Genomic DNA, 10,144 nt, shown 5'->3' on the forward strand with positions numbered 1-10,144 from the left:
TAGACTAGACAAATCCAGTTCTTTCAGGCTTTTTTTTTTTTTTTTTTTTTTTCTTCCCCAAGAGGTTGTGTTTTGCTGCCCTTTGTATGCTCTCTTTACTGCCCTCTGAACCGTCTCCAATTAGTCCACATCTGAAGTGTTTGTGGCTGTACATGCGGGAAGGAGGAGGAGAAAAGCTAGTTAGGCTTTTGTGCTGCGTGGAAGGAAAGCAATATTAAAAAGCTGGAGGTCCTCGGGGTTACTCTACACAGTGCTGCTATATGGGAGTAAGAGGTTAGCGAGGGAGCAGTGAAAATAGATCAAGTCCAGGTAATGTCTGCGAGTGCTGCTTTTGGGCAATGGGCTTGGATGCCTCCGAGTGCTCCCACAAATCTTGGGGTCGAGCGAAGTTGGATGCTCCTGGATGTAGAAGATGCTCATTTCTGTCCAGCTGGGCTTTGCAGTTCTGCATTATTTTTTTTTTAATTTTTTTTTTTTTTTTATTTTTGGCTCTTTCCAGCCAGTGCCTCGGGCTACTAACCTGCACCCCAGGCGCTCGCCTTGCCTTTGCGCGCTCGCACAGCCGAGGAAGGCTCCTGTGAGCTTGCGGGGAGAGCCGCCGGCAGGTGGGCGCCGCTGCCTCTGCCGCTTGCTCCCCTGAGATGACAGCAGCTCGGCGCTGGGATGTTGGCGCTGCTCCTGACGCCGTCTCTCCATATTTCATTCCTGTCTAGCCGGGTGGTGGGAGGAGACGCTCAGCTTCGTCTCCACACCGATCAGGATTGTCTTTTCTTTCGGGATGGGGAAGCTGATCTGCATTCGTGTCTAATCATCCGCAGAGCTGGCAAAATTATTCACGTAACGAGTTCTCGGGGAGAGCCTCGCTTCTCCTCCCCCTCCCGCTGCACTAGCAGGGAACTGGGAGCTGCCGTGCCCTGGCACTTACCAGGGAAGGCAGAAGGGCTGCGTGGAGCTGTGGGGATGGGGAGAGGGAGACAAGCGATGAACGGTGAACCCCCAGAGTTCAATTACCCCCAGCTCCCACCATGAGCAGGTAACCATGGAGACATCCGAATCCAAGGCATCACCAGTCCCCAAGTAACAGCATATGTATATTTATTTAAATAAAGACCCTGGGCTCGTCACTGAGAAAGCTGTCTCGGTGCATTCAGGCTGGTGGCTCCGCTGGGGTTGTCTGAGGTGCAGGGCAGGATTTGGGGGCACGGTGTGTGCAGAGCTGTGTGTGAGAAGGTGTCAAAACAACTTCTCTGGGGGGCCAGAAGGATGCAGTGTTAGAGGGTGCGTTTGCATCCCTACCAGCGTTAGCTTGTAGCAATAACATAGGAGAAATGGTGAGGAATGGGGTTGCTGATGTGCATGGGCCCTCTGGCAGTGTTTTTCCCCTTCTGCACATGCCAGGATGGTCTTGCTTGGGCTGGATTTGGGATACCGATGTGTAGTGTCCCAGCAGAAGGCTGAGGGATTTTGATGCATCCCAAAGAGGATGGGTATTGGCAAGTTTTTTCTGCACCCCCTCCTTGAGGTGCCGGCAGAAGAAGTGTGCTGGGGCAGGAGCACGCTCACCGAGTGTGTGAATGAACGGGAGTGCTGGAGGAGACGTTTAAATGAAGCACTCGTCTCCACGATTTTCTTCCCTTAGCTTCATTCAGATTTAGGGATGAAGGTTTTAAAGAGACAGCACCCAGGCTGGGTGGCACAAGCGGGCATCCCTGCGAGGGGGTGGCCGGGCACCAAGCTCTGCTGCTTCCCCAGCCCCAGAGGTGCCAGCGAGGCACTGCAGAGCCATGCAATGTCTTGGGAGAGCAAAAGTAACATAACCTGTCCCCACACAGTCTGATGCTCTGACTCTGTGGTGATGTGCGCCCATGATGCCACTCGTGGCTGCCCCATGTGGGTGAGGTACGTGCTGGGGAAGGGGTTGTGTGCCATTTGGCAGTATGTGCTGGGGCTCAGTGCAAGCACAAGGACAGGAGCAGCTTTGGGAAGGGCATTATCAACACTGCCAGTGTCTGGTCCTGGAAGCTTCTGAAGTCCAGGATGCTCCTGGGCATTGTAAAGCGGCATGGGTTTGCTGGGATGGTTTGCAGTGTGGTGGAAGGCGAGGGAGGAGCTGGAGGGGCATTGGGGTATGGTGGCATCCTGCCCACCCAAACAACCCCCTGGCCAAGGCTGCAATGGGCTGTCTCCCAGAGAAGCCATCAATGATGAGCTGTGCAAACCAGCTGGGCTTGTGGTGAGCTGTGACGTGCTAGGACTTCTCCTTGCACATGCTAAGGGGGGATATAAAAAGAGCTGTGTGCTGCCTTAGTCCAGCAGCCACTTGGCAGCATCACTGGGTAGTTGTGGCAGTGCCGTGGGTCTCCTTGACTGAAATACAGAGAGCCTGTGTCACCTCGAGCTCCTCCACACTGCCCCTTTAGGTCCAGTTGTCCATGGGTGCTGCCCAGGGTGTCCAGGAAAGCAAAATGAAGGAGCAGTGGGGACACGCCTCTGCAAACTGGGCTGAAAACATAATTTAAGAAGAGGCTTTGAATAAAACCCCTTCCCACTGGCAGCCCTCAGATGCTGTGGGGTAAATCTCTGGCTGATCTGGAGGGGCACACACCTCCTCGTCCCCACAGCTGCCCTTGATTTGGCTGCTGGTTAAGGGGAGGCTTCATATCGGAGAAAGGCAGGGAGTGCAGGGTTATATTTTGTGTGGATGTGTGGTGGCTGGAAAAATGCTTGTGTTGTACGGGAAGAGCTGTGGAGGTCCCCATGCCTGGGGAGGAAGGTATGTGCAGAAAGGGGGAGACCCAGGTTGCAAAAGAGGGGTTGGGGAGCACCAACACCGGCTGGTGTTGCAACTTGGGTGTTCTCTGCCACCAGTCCCCAGCGTGGGACCAAGCTGGTCAAATCAGACCTGCTGGAGCATCTGGATGCAGGTTTCTGGGTGCTGCTGCTGGGTGGGTGGCTGAACCTGGGGTGGCCGAGCTGGCCTGGGTGGGCAGAAACGCGGCTGTTTGCTCGGGTGTGCACCCTATCCTTACCCCCGGTGTGTGTGCAAGGGGGGTGTGCCCGGACGGTTCCTGCTCTGTTTTGGCGGAGCTCGGCTCCTTCCCTCCTTTGTTATCCCGTCTGCCCCCTCTGGTATATGTGCGAGTTCCCTTTCTCCGATTGTCAGAAATTTCTTTTCCACTGTGTGGGCAGGAGACAGATTTTAACTGTCTCTATTCCCCCCCCCCCCCCTTTTTTTTTTTTTTAATTTCGTTTTATCCCCCCTCCCCCTTCTCTCTCGCATTCCTTCCTTCCCTGCTCCTCTTGTCTCTCCCTCCCTCCCTCCTTCCTCTCCCCTCCCTCTCTTTCTCCCTCCCTCTCCCCGGCTCTTTTTCTCCCTTTCTATTGCAAATAATGTCTCTGGAATAATATCCCGACCTCGCCCAGCTCTCCTGCAGGAGCCATGCCTCTATTTCCAGGTAAGCGGTGGCCGGCGCTGGCTGCTGGCGGGGATGGTGGCCCTGGGATGGTGGTCCCACTCGCTCTCCCGAAGTAGACAAACGCTGTCGCCGTGGGGACATCGCGTCCCCCATCCCCCCCCCGCCACTCGTTGCTACCTGTTGGGGACAGCCGGGACGCGGCGGTCCCCGCCAGCTGGGGCTGTCTCCATCCTCCTCCTCTCCTTGAGCGGTTCGATCTCGGTGGACGCCTCCTCTCCTCTCCTCCCCTCCCTTCCACGGCGGCTTTTGTCTCGTCGTGGCCGCCGGGGATGCGCTGAGCCCCGGGCGCACGTTGCTCCGCCGCTTCGGGGAAGGAGGACGGGGGGAAGGAGCCGGCGGCAGCCAGCGGAGAGAGGTGGGCTGTGGCCCGGGGGTTGGGGGCGTGTGTGTGTGTGTGTGAGGGACCTCATCTCCCCACACGGGAGGATGGAGCTGGGCTTTGGGAAGGGGACCCCAAGTTTGAAGCCCGACTCCCCTTTTTCGCTCCTTCCCGGGGGTTTCTCGGCGGCTGGGGCTCGGCCGTGCCTGGGAAAGCAGCTCTGCTCTGACAAAGTTTTTATTAAGGTAGCCTCGGAGCGGCGGGAGCCTCGGCGCTCCGCTTAAGGTGGCTCGCCGGCCGAGGGAGGGGGGCCGGGGGCGGCCGTCGGCGCCCAGGACGGCGCGGCCGTGCTGCGGCTCCGGGGCCGTGCTCGGCTGGTGGGTCTTGGGGTGGGGGTGTGTGTGTGTGTGTGTGTGTGTCCTGCTGCCCTCGGGAAAAAGCGTGTGTGGTGGGGGGTGCAAGGTGTAAACCCCCATGCCTCATGCCCCAGGTGGGGTGGGTGAAGCTGGGTCGGGGGTGTAAACCCTTCCTCCCCCCCCCCTCCTGCCTCGGGTACCCGAGAGCTTTGAGTGCCCTGGAGAGCCCTTGTTGGGGTGTGGGGGCAGAGGTGGTGTCTGGCAGTGGGCTGGTTCAGCTCTGGTCCTCCTCTGCGAGCCTGAGGCCTCCCAAATGTGTGGGGTCTCCTCTCTTTCCCGGGAGCGTTCAGGCTGCAAGGGTGCACTCGGCATCCTTCCCCCGCCTGCCCTGGGCACCTAGTGCTTCATGTTGTCTCCTTGCACCCTGTCCCCACTATCGGTGGGTCCTTATGCTGCTCTGAAGTCTGGTCCCTGCCCGGGTGTTGCTGTGGCAGTGGAGAATGAGTGGTCCCCAAAAATCAGGGTTTGTTTGTCTTGTTCCTGCAGCTCGCCTGGCTGCTCTTGTGTTGCAGAGCATGTGTTTCGGTGCTTGTGGCTCCGGCTGGTGCTCTGCGTGGCTGGAGGGGGGCCAGGGATAGCTGCCCCCACTGCGATCCTGACAAGTGCTGCTTGTACCCTGGACCACCCTGCCTTGCCCCGTGGGCTGGCTGCATCCCCCTGGGTGGGTGATCTCATCCCCCTCTTGACGCTGACACGAGGCCAGGCTTGGTCGGTGCTGCAGATGGGGAGGTCTGGGCTCAGGATGCCGTGGGATGTGGTGACACTCTCGGCTGGTCCGGATCCACGGCTGGGGCTGTTTGGCAGATGAGGCACAGTGTTACGGAAGGCGCTGTCAGTGAGATGAGACACACGTTCACAGCCTCGGCTGCTGCTGATGGCATCTTTGGCAAGACCAGGGCATCGATGCCACCCGTTGAGTAATTGGAAACTGAGCACTCTCCACATGGGAAGTATCTTTTGGAGGGGTTCCCTTCAGGTCCTTCTCCCCAAAATGTTTGTGCAGCATTGCTGGCGCATAGGAGCAGTGGGGTTCTGGGGAACTGAGGTCTTGGGGTAACTCCTGTCAACTTTTGAGGGGGTCTCTCCGCAACATGGTTCTCCAGCAGCATGGCACAGGCGGGGTGGACATGGCAGAGCTGCAGGGCAGGTCTCGGCACTGGTGGACTGTGGTCCACTGGATGTGCATCTACAGGTTTGGGAGGTGGAGGAGATGGAGGTGGCAGCAGGCTGTCCCATGGCACTGAGCTCCTCTCTGATCTCTGCTTCTGCCTGGCTGGGTTTTCCTCACTCCTCAGTGGTCCTAGAGTACCTGGAAAGTTTTGTTCACTGTAGTTCGGGGTGCATTTGCATTCCTTGAGTACCTGGGGTTTTTCTCCCCCTCTGCTGTTACAAAGGACAGTGTAAACCTTTTCCCCAGCAAAAGGCTGAGTGAGAGCGTGACCCATCCCCTTTGCACCTTAGCACCTATTTTGGACAGGTGACAGGTCGATGCTGAGGTGCAGAGTCTCCCTCAGGTTCACCCGTGCTGTTGAGGGCACTGATGATCCAAGCATGAGATGTAGGGGGATCTCCCAGGTCTTTGACCCTCTGTAAACAGGACTGTCCCGGTGGCTGTGTGAGGCTGCAGCCCCCCACGCCCCCTCCCCAGCGTGGTTGAGTCAATGTACCCACCCACTGCATCCAGTGCGTGAGTCACAGGCTTTTTCATACACTGGTGTGAATCACTCACACAGAGCCACACTGATGACTTTAGCAACAGCTGAAAAGATAAAACAATCTCCCCACCTCTCCCCCATCACCACTACTGGGCTCCTTGCTCACAGTGACCCAAGAAAACTTCTGCAAGTGGTATCCTGGTGATGGCAGCTGGAGTTTCTGCTAACTTTCTGCATCCTGTGGTTGGGTTGATCCATGGATGTCAGCGAAGATGCTCGTGGCTGAAGTGGATGGGTGGATACCAGGGTGATGCAGCCTGGAGGACAGCTCTTCTGCCTTGGTGCTAAGGGGGCTCTGCTTGCTAGATTGGGGTGAGTCTGGTGGTGTGCTGAGCCATCCTCTGACTCTTCCCTCAGGACAGGGTGTGTTTTGGGCCAGTTTTCCCAAAGCTGTTCTGCTTTCCACCTCTATTTCTCTGGGGACCACCTGTGGAGATCTGGAGCCCCATCCAGGTGGTGTGCTCTTCTCTCTCCCCCAGCCCGCTGGGGTGCATGTGAGCGGCTGGCGATGAACAAGAGCTGTCAGGAGGAAAAAAAAAAAAAAGCCAGATTTCCCCCCCGTGGCTTTGGCTGCTCTTCTCCCCGGTACTGCTTGGCTGGCAGATGGTGGAGGCCAGCAGCTCGGCTGGTGGCTGGGATGCTCTTTGCTCCCCTGCCAGAGGCTGGGGCTGTGTCTCCGCTGGCCCCCCTGGGGCCGGAGGTGACCGTTTTAACACAGGGAAGATGCTTGTTAATTAACCTCCCCAGGGATCTCTGTCACCTTCCTGGCTCTGCTGGAGAGAGCCTGAAGGAGGGGGCTGGGGACGCTGCCTTCTCCTGCCTGCCCGGGCAGGAGACGGGGACAATCCCGCATCCCTCACCAGCAGGTACAGGCTCATTAGAAATTAGTGGAGCATCCGTGTCCCTACTCAAGCAGTGCAATTGGGGGGTGGGAGGTGGATATTAAATCCAGTGCCTTGCACCTCTGCGGAGCTCCAGGGAAGGCACAGGCGAGGAGCAGATCAGAGACGGGCTTCCCAGGTGCCTTCCAGGTCCCAACCCGCCCCTCGGCCATCTCCCGCATCTTTTCCATGCTGCTTTGCTTTATGGCTGCCTGTTGCTTTTGCAAAAGCTCTTCCTGCCCCTCCCTCCTGGTGCCGGCTCCCCACCAGCATGTCCCCTCCTTCCTTCCTGCTCCCCGCGGCTGAAATGAAGTGCTGGAGTATTTCAGGGATGTCAAAACATACCATTAGTCACAGCCGTGAGGCCTTGTGCCCGGGGAGAGGCTGCCGAGCTCTCTGTCAGGCTGAGAAATGAGCAGGGCGGGCGGGAGCCGGGGGATCAGGGGGCGAAGGCTTCAGGGTTTCTCCCTTTCCGATATCTCTGGCATCATCCGGACTTCGCTGGGAGCAGTGGGTCGGATCGGAGGTTCCCTGGCATCAATTATTTCACAATTCCCCTGCGATGTTGAAAAGTGGTATCTGCAAAATAAGGGGCTAGGTCTTCCCTGCTTTGCTGGGGGCGGGGGGGGGTTCTCCCCCAAAATACCATGCCAAGGGGACCCTCCAACCGCATCCAGCCCCGGTGTTAGTTATCGGCTTAGGTGGGATGTTTTCTTCCTCTTTGGCACGGAGAGGTGTTATCTTTAGCGCATTCCATTGTTGAGTTATGTGCCCCCCTGCCTTAGAGCCCACCTTGTGTGGATTTAAATCAGATATGGGGTTTCGCAGGCGGTTGTTTAAACGAGGCAGTGTGGGCACAGGAACACCCGCTCCGTGCAGAGCCCCACTGCCCTGCTTGCCTTCTGCAAGCATCCGCGTGTCTCAGCCCAGCTCAGATTCATTGTTCTTCTATTTCTTTGGTACCAAAATACTCTATTTCCTTTCATTTTATGACCAGAGAATTGGGGGTTCCTGTTAAAAAACGCATGGAGCTCCTGGTGTAAAGCACCCAGCTGGTGGCACGGACAAGATGCTAGAGATGCCGGAGCCTGATTTTTGGGCTCCCTCCGGCACTGCTCCCCTCTCCCCTCGTTTAGCCAGGTGGCAGAAAGCTCAAATGTTGTCAAGCTCTCTGTGGAAGGGGTTGAGCTTCATCTCCTCCCGTGATTCTCCGAGGACTGCTGCCTATAAATAAGCACCAAACCAGCCGGAAAGGTGCCTTGAAGCACGGAGGTGTAGGTGGGCCTGGGCGATGATGAGCTGTACGTACCCCTGCGAGCAGATCCCTGGAGAGGCGACAATTAAGCTGTGGCTAATATTTTTATGAAGCTTTCCGGTTCGGCAAAGCATTTGCGTTTCCCCTGCCTTGTTTTTCCCCGCTGCAGGCGGAAGGTGTGGGCTTTAACCCCTTGGTGCGGCGAGGGGTCCGTCTGCTTCGTGCCCTCTGACTGGGACCGACGCAAACGCCTTTAGGAAACTGGCTCGCGTTGGGCAGCTCGTTTGATGCTGACACATGCTTGAGGGTGAATTTTGGGGATGGGTGCTGGAGGGCGGAGGGCTCAGTGCAGCCTGGCACGGCTAGCAAAGGGCCCCGGAGAGCTCGCCTCTTCCCACGGGCAGAGCGAGCCTGCTCCCCAAAACCAGGGCGGCGTGTGAGTCTTGCTGGGAGCGGGGGTTCGTGTGGTGGTGGGAGCGGGCGGGCACGGCTCCAGAGAGAAACCCCGGCTCCGCTCTGTGCTTTGGGGCACGGATCCAATCCCAGCAGCGGGTGGGGAAAAACGCAAGCCTCTCCCCTCCAGCCCTACGGCATCCGCTCCGCAAAGCCGGCGTGCGTTCACTGAGGCTTCCCAAGCAGGGCTGGGAAATAACACCCAGTTTACAATTAATTAAACTGGGTCCTTCAAGGAAAGGAGCACCTCTTCTGCATGTTTTCGTGTCCTGGATGAGCCCCGTAGCGGGCCACGGTGGCTACTTGCAAGTTGGCTGCGTGGTGAGTTTTAATTGAAATCTCATGTGCTGACTGTGCCTGAGAAAATCAGGCTGTAACTAATAGGAGTCGCTCAAGACGGTGGCTAATTACCGTGATTAACTGAGCAACAGTTTGGGTGACTCTTCCTCCTGCTCTCGCTCTGCCAATCATCCCAGCCCCCGGGGAGCAGCGGCAGCAGCTGGAGCAGGATGGTACCCCGCTTACCCAGGGGTGTCGGGAAGTGGGTGGGAGATGCTGTGCAGCCCACCAGCAGTGGGGTGGTCTGTCCGGCCATCGCTGGTGCTCCGCTTTCCATATAAACGGGGTTTTTGCTCACTGGAGGCAGCTGGCGAGGGGGCATCGGTGCGTAGGCACGGCTGGAGCTGGGACCCCGCCTGGAGGGCGATACGGGGTAAGAAACTCCATCTTAAAAGCATGAGGTTGAGGCATGGGGGACATGCTGGGAAACAGGGTTCAGCCCTCGACTTTTCCCCATCCCGTCCTCTACGGATTTTTTTTTTTTTTTTCCCCTCTCGTTGGGTCCCCCCTTCATTTCTGCCGCATCAGACAACGGCTTTTGCTGTTTGATCAGCAGCTTACTAAGCAACCTTAAAAAAAACCTGTTTACAAAACACATCTCCGCTGATGCTAAGTGAGTCTGGTTCTGTGGGCTGCCGCTTGCCGGCTCCGCTCAAAATGTGTCACTTGCACCGATCGTTATTTTTAGAGCCAAGGTCTGCAAAATGCAAAGGCTGGGCAGGTTTTTCCAGGGTGCAAGATTCCTGGGAGGAGGAAGGGGGGGACTGGGGTGATCTCTCGCTCTGTGCCGGTGTGTGGTGGCCGCCGCTTTCACCAGCATCCTCTGGCGAGACGATGCTCACGTGGCTTTTCCTGTCTACATGGGGATTTATAAATCCTTTATGTGTCTTTCTCATTTTCCTTTCTCCTGGTCCTCCTAGCTTTGGGTTCAGTGATATTCCTGCCTTCCTGGTGCTTCCCTGGAGGCTGCTCCAGGTCCCCGGTGTCTCTGCCGGGGCCAGCTGCCGTGCAGTCCTGCCAGCCCCTTTCCTTACCCGCACCTCCTGTGTTTCTGCTCCAGGAGCCGGGCACCCTGAGTGCTGCCACCCGCTCTGCTGCCGGTGTGAGCTCAGGCTGTGCCAGGGTGAAGATTTGGGTGCAAACAGCCGGGGAGGCAGAGGAAAGGGGTTGGAGGAGATGGGGGAAGCCACCCCTCCGCTCCCTGCGGCAGCTGGGCTGTCTCCAAGGTCAGTGTCGGGATGGAAAGGCAGCAGGAATGGGTCGGACCTTGGCCCCGCTCCCTCCCCAGCT

This window comes from Vanellus vanellus (genome assembly GCF_965231255.1).
Source record: "Vanellus vanellus genome assembly, chromosome: 5".
NCBI lineage: Eukaryota > Metazoa > Chordata > Aves > Charadriiformes > Charadriidae > Vanellus > Vanellus vanellus.